This window comes from Nicotiana tabacum, chromosome 4, assembly GCF_000715075.1.
Source record: "Nicotiana tabacum cultivar K326 chromosome 4, ASM71507v2, whole genome shotgun sequence".
Lineage (NCBI taxonomy): Eukaryota > Viridiplantae > Streptophyta > Magnoliopsida > Solanales > Solanaceae > Nicotiana > Nicotiana tabacum.
Window position 1 is genome coordinate 68581252 of NC_134083.1, and position 6228 is coordinate 68587479.

At 34.2% G+C, this 6228-nt stretch overlaps 1 pseudogene; it reads right to left on the bottom strand.

Annotated features, from left to right (window-relative positions):
• Nucleotides 1-1558: 1558 nt before the first annotated feature.
• LOC107761753 ((S)-N-methylcoclaurine 3'-hydroxylase isozyme 1-like) lies at nt 1559-3863 on the bottom strand (annotated as a pseudogene).
• Nucleotides 3864-6228: the final 2365 nt, after the last annotated feature.

A 6228-nucleotide genomic window follows, 5' to 3' on the forward strand; every position in this document is an offset into this window, starting at 1 on the left:
GAACCTATCAAAAATATGGTGTAGTAATGCTTAGAAATCCATGATTTTTACTTTCTACTAAATTAACGAGGAGGATTTTGACTCGTTAAATGTACGAAGGATTTAAGTTATAAACTTGAAATTATTTCCGTTAACAAATTATACTAACATGTTATTATTCTAGTTAATACTAACAGGTTTGTTATAAAAAATTATCTGTTGTTATAGGTCAACTTGATCTGTTAGTGTAAAGCATAAACTATTGATTCACATATAAATTGTAAAGAAGGGTCAATACAATGTAATTGGTATGCCCAAAATCTAACATCATGTTGAGCTACTTAATAGATGATCGTTCTTTTTTCAAATGAGATAACCCGGAATGAGATAACGAAATTATCATCCAATTCAGTGGATCAGTATCTTGGGAGTAGGGGCGTACAAATGAAACCGACAAACCGCATCAATCTGATAATTTAAGTCAAACCGAGAAAAAAAAATTCAACTATGGTTTGGTTTGATTGATTTGGTGTTGGAAAAAAAAATCCGACAATATTTGGTTTGGTTTAGTTTTAACTAAAAAAAGTCGAACCGAAACCAAACCAATCCGACATTATATGTATAGAAGTTTTAAGTATATTTAATACATGAAAATATTTATTAAGCTTTTCATAATTTTATCTTTTAACATATTATTTCAAGTTTGGACTTATAATTTTTGGATGCTCCAATAAGTTTTATAGTCCATAAATGTCAGTAACTCAAATAAATCCTAAACCAAAATCAAATCAATACTAATGATTAAAAAAAGACATTCAATTCAATTGTACTATGAATGAAAATAATGTTGGATATCTATTTTTTAGTTTTATCATGGTTTTTAGATAAAATGCATAACTTATTTTTCTTTTAGTGTTTAGTCATGTAAATAATAGTACTTATTAGTCGTACTTATTTTAGCAACTTATTAGTAATTTTAAATTATGTTTGTTTTTATTATGGCTTATTAAGAATATTTATTTTATGCGAATTTCTCATCTTTATTGTTGAATATTTTAGTACAATGCCATGAATCATCTTATATTTATGTTATTTTATTAAAAAACACCTTATATTGTTCCGTCTTATTAGGATTAAAGAAATATTTGGAGTACAAATTCTATGTTTTGTGCTATGAATACTTTAAGAAAAAAAACCCCGAAACAACCCGAAAATCCGAAAAACCCGAGAAAAATCGAGATTTAAAAACCCGACTTTTATTGGTTTGGTTTGGTCTTTAGATTTAATAACCCGATATAATTGATTTGATTTGGTAATTAAAAAATCTGAACCAATTCGACCTGTGTACACCCCTACTTAGGAGTTAGGATAAAGAGCATGACACAGAACTACCTTGGATGGGCCAACTAGAAGGGCTTAGAGTAATTATGAGGCCCAATAATAGGCAGTAAGCCCTAAGAAAATGGTGACAAAGCCCAAAATAGTGTCTCTGCAAACTAAGCTATTATCAGAAACCTTGAACATTAGGCAAAGTTTACCCGGGGTTTCTAACGAACTAACTAAGATTTACAAATTTACATGAAACAACAGGAAAACGATAAGCAAGTTAAGAAAACATATAGTTGATGAGTTTAAATTATATACACTGACAGTGTAAATAAATCTTCATACTATTAGGTCTTCCAAAAGATATTCACAAGTAATTCTCCACACAAAGTAGGAATTATAATCGTGAAAGTAAGGAAGGTTAGTTGTTATAACAAATAAATGTGATATGATAGTATAAAATTGCCTTTACTCTGTCAACAACAACAACATACCCAGTATAATTCCACAAGTGGGGCCTGGAGGATAGTGTGTGCGCAGACTTTACCCCTACCTGGTGAGGTAGAGAGACTGTTTCCGATAGACCTTCGGCTCAAGAAAATGTGATGTCTTTACTCTGTCAATTATACAATTTAAACTCATAATTGATTTATAGAGAATTCTGATATCCAGGAAAAGCCAGTAATGAACCACCAAATTGAGATAATTTATTTTCATTCAGTAGGCGCTTGCATCTTGCTACAGCTCTCTCACTGCTAAATGAGGTTAAGTGAAGATACATGTTATCTAGGGACAACTAGTAGAGGTTTTTCTTTCTGAAGAGTAACACCAAACTTTTCTCCCATATCTAACTGCATTGGATCCTCACCATTGGGAACTGACCACTCAAAGTGATGGATCAAACTAGCTAAAATCAAGTGTACTTCTTGTCTAGCAAAAGGTAAAAGCCGGGGCATATTCTCCTCCCTGCACCAAATGGTATAAACTCAAAATCTTGACCCCTAAAATCCACACTAGAGTCAAGAAATCGCTCGGGTCTGAAAGATAACGCATCTTCCCAAGTTTTAGAATCGCGCCCTATTGCCCAAACGTTCACAAACAACCTCGAGTTCTTTGGGATGGTGAAATTCATAAGCTTACACGTCTCAGGAGCACGACGAGGAACCAAGAATGGAGTTGGCGGATGGATTCTCAACGTCTCCTTGACACAAGCAGCTAAATATGGAAGTTCACTGATGTTGGATTCTCTTATATTGGCATTGCTCCCTATCGTACTTCTGATCTCAGCTTGAAGTTTGTGCATAACTTTCTTGCTCCTAAGCAACTCTGCCATTGCCCATTCAATTGTTGAGGTAGTAGTGTCTGTACCCGCAGCAATTAATTCCTGAAATTAAAAATAAGATTACGCAATGTCAGTCCCAATCACTTTTTATTAAAATTCCACATCTGCTTCACCAAATCATCGTATTTTAAACAAAGTTTCAGTTTGACATAGTTACATGGTTCAAATAATTGATCCTAGTAGAGATGAAAAAAAGTACCATTAATATGATATTGATCTGTAAATCCGAGAATCCACTATCAATCATGATATCCAAAAAATCTTGATTTTTATTGGAGCTCCCACAACTAATTGCCTGCCTTTTTTCCTTGACAACTTCAGCCCAAATGCTTATCAATTGATCCTGATATATATTTGTCAGCTTTCTCAAACCCTGCAAATCAAGAGCATCCAAAAAAGGATAGAATTCTGATATATTTGGCATAGCTCCCAATTCTACAAATTTCCTTATTACATGTTTGATCCCACTAGTGTTCCCTTCAGAATCCAAATCACATAAATTTTTTGTAAAGAATAGGTTACCAAGCGTGTTCAAAATGGTAGCAAACAGAATTTCAGAAATCTTAACTGTTTTCCCTTTATTGGACCTAAGAAATTCTATCATTTCAAACACTTTTTTCTCCCTCAAATCAGCTTGTGACTCAACTGCTTTGGCTGAGAACAAATGTGTTCGACAGAATGCCCTTAAAGATTTCCAGTGATTGGTTAAATCACTGGACCAGACAATTGAGTGTTGATCAATAACAGAGAGTTTATATGGAGCAACTCGGGGCACGGACCGAGCTGAGAGCAGACGATCTTGAGTCTTGAGAATTTCAGCTGCGGAATCAGGGGATGAAGCTATGACAACAAGTTGAGTTCCCAGCCTGAGACAAATTAATGGGCCGTGAATTTTGGCAAATTGTGTCATGGAAATATGAGGGTTTTTCCCCAACTGGAGAATATTTCCTAGTATTGGCCATGGTCGAGGTCCTGGTGGAAGATTTCCTGATTTTGGTATGAATTGTTTGAGGATGAGTACAAAAAATGGAATCAAGATAAGGAAGGAAACTGGCAGAGTAAACTCCATTGAAAGCAATGTGATTGAAAGAACAAGTCAACTGTATCTACCTTTCAGTTCGGCAAAAATCTAATGTATATATTATAGTATATTGTTTTTCAGTTTGTGTGCAGTACTCTATTGGGATTTGGGGTTCCGGCTAGTCTGAATTTTCAATTCATGTCGCACAAATTTTATTAAAAGGAAAAGCTCTCTCTCTATATATATTTTTTTAATCAAAAGTCCATCGTCACGATGGAGGAGTTAGGCAGACTCGGACCCGTGCATTCCAAAAATAATGATTACACGGACAAGAAAGCGCTCTATATTAATATAATTTTTTATCTTTTTTGCTTAAATCTGAAATTTATAGTTAAGATAGAGGGATCTTATAAACTCGTATCAATGCCATGGCTAAATTTGGGTGTTAAATTCTATAGCACGTTAGAGTTCAGTTAAACCAACCCATTTTCATAATCCTAGGCTGAATGGTCTTTTATTAGGCGCGTTTTTTCCAATTTCAACTTTAAAAAGATATATATCTACTTCAACTCAAATATTGTCCAAATGCATAACATAATTTATTCCAAGTTGCTAGGCCTCATATAGGTGACTTTTTCTCGGGACAAGTGCATGTATAGTGGATACTATTTATAAATTAATCAATATTCCCTCCGTTTCAATTTTAATGACACACTTTCTTTATTAGTGTGTTTAAAAAAGAATGACACATTTCTATATTTGTCATCATAAAGTTTTTGCCCCTTAAACTTTTAGGACCACATATTTCAAAAATCTTTTTTTTTTCTTAAACTTTGTGTCAAGTCAAACTACATCATCTAAATTGAAATTGATGGAGTATTAATTTGTCCGAAAGTTTTAAGCTAAATGCTCTATTTTCAGGACAATTCAGAATATTTTTGTCCGAAAAATTGAAATAAGAAATTAAAATTCGGAACGTACTAGCTAATTTCTAGATAGCAACCCTTTAGAGTGGCTACCTAGTGTTATTTCTGCCTTTTTTCTCCTTAAAAGAAATAAGTAACAAACAAAAAGGTGCCTTAAAGTCGACTTCTTGGAAAGGAATCATGCCGAATTTAAAACACATAATATTTCCTCCATCTTTTTTAAAGTTAAACCTACCAAACTTGTTATGACAATCTACTTAAACATTGTGAAAGTCAACACGAGTAGGTTAATTTGAGATAGAGGATATATTATGCCGCACTATTCAATGATGTATCTAGGCGTGATCGTTCGGGCAATTCGGATTGAATATGAGAATTTCGGTTTGAATTTTCGATTTTCGGATTGAAGAAATGACAAACCAAATCCAATCCCAATAAGTTCGGATTGGATTGTATTTAAATTAGAGTTGTAAATAATTATACATTCCTGTATTTATGTAGTACTCTTCTAGAAGGTAGTTAGTTAAGAAGATTAGTTGTTAATTTCCTCTTTCACAAAGTAGGTTATGTTAGTTAGGATAAATAGAGATGTATATCTCATTTTTAGTTAAGGCAGTAACAGAAAATTATTTTTTTCATTTCTCAGCTTCTCTCTCAATTGTCTTCTCTATTCTCTCTTGCTCAAGCTCACCAATGGCGGAACCTAGGGCTAGGTTTCAACATGGTATCAGAGCCATGGTACTTCGCGATTGAGCAACGAGCATTTCATCCGATCAATTTCCTACGTTTTTTTCTTATTTCACATGCTCTTTTGATTTCTTCTTCTCTTCGTCTTCGATTTTCCTAAATCTGTTTTTTTCTGTCAATCCTCAGCTAAAATGACGCTTGATTCACCTCAAGTTACAGCTGGATCTTCACATGCAAACAATCAGCAGATTGATTGTAATGATTCGCTGTATGTTCATCCCTCAGACACACCGGATACGTCACTTGTTCCTCAATTGCTAATTGGAACTAAAAATTACTCGGAATGGAGATAATTTATGGAGATGTCGCTCCTTGTAAAAAATTAAACTTGGATTTGTTGATGGAACTTGCACTAGAGAGCAGTAAGAGAAGAATGTCTTCCAATTGCGGCAGTGGGATCGTTGCAATACCATAGTGCAGTCATGGATTCATAGTTCCGTAGCTAAGGAACTTAGGAAAGGAATTGTGTACTCTTCAAATGCACAGAAGGTTTGGAAAGCGCTTAAAGATCGTTTTGACAAAGTTAATGCTACTAAGGTGTACCATATGAAGAGGGAAATCAGCTGCCTAACATAGGGCATTTCTAGTGTATCAGTCTATTTCTCTAACCTCAATGACCTCTGGGATGAGTTTGAGTCGATAATACCTAAGCCATGTGACTGTGAGAAATCTAAGACATTTGTTGAGTTTCTTCGCCAACAGAAACTTATGAAATTTTTAATGGGATTAAATGACACTTATGCTCCTCAAAGGAGTCAAATACTGATGATGCAAATAACACCTTCGCTTGATCAAGCATATTCAATGATAGTTCGGGAAGAAAGTCAAAGGCTAAGTAGTGGATATGGTATACAAAGTGAAATTCTGGGAAGTGGACCTATGAATAC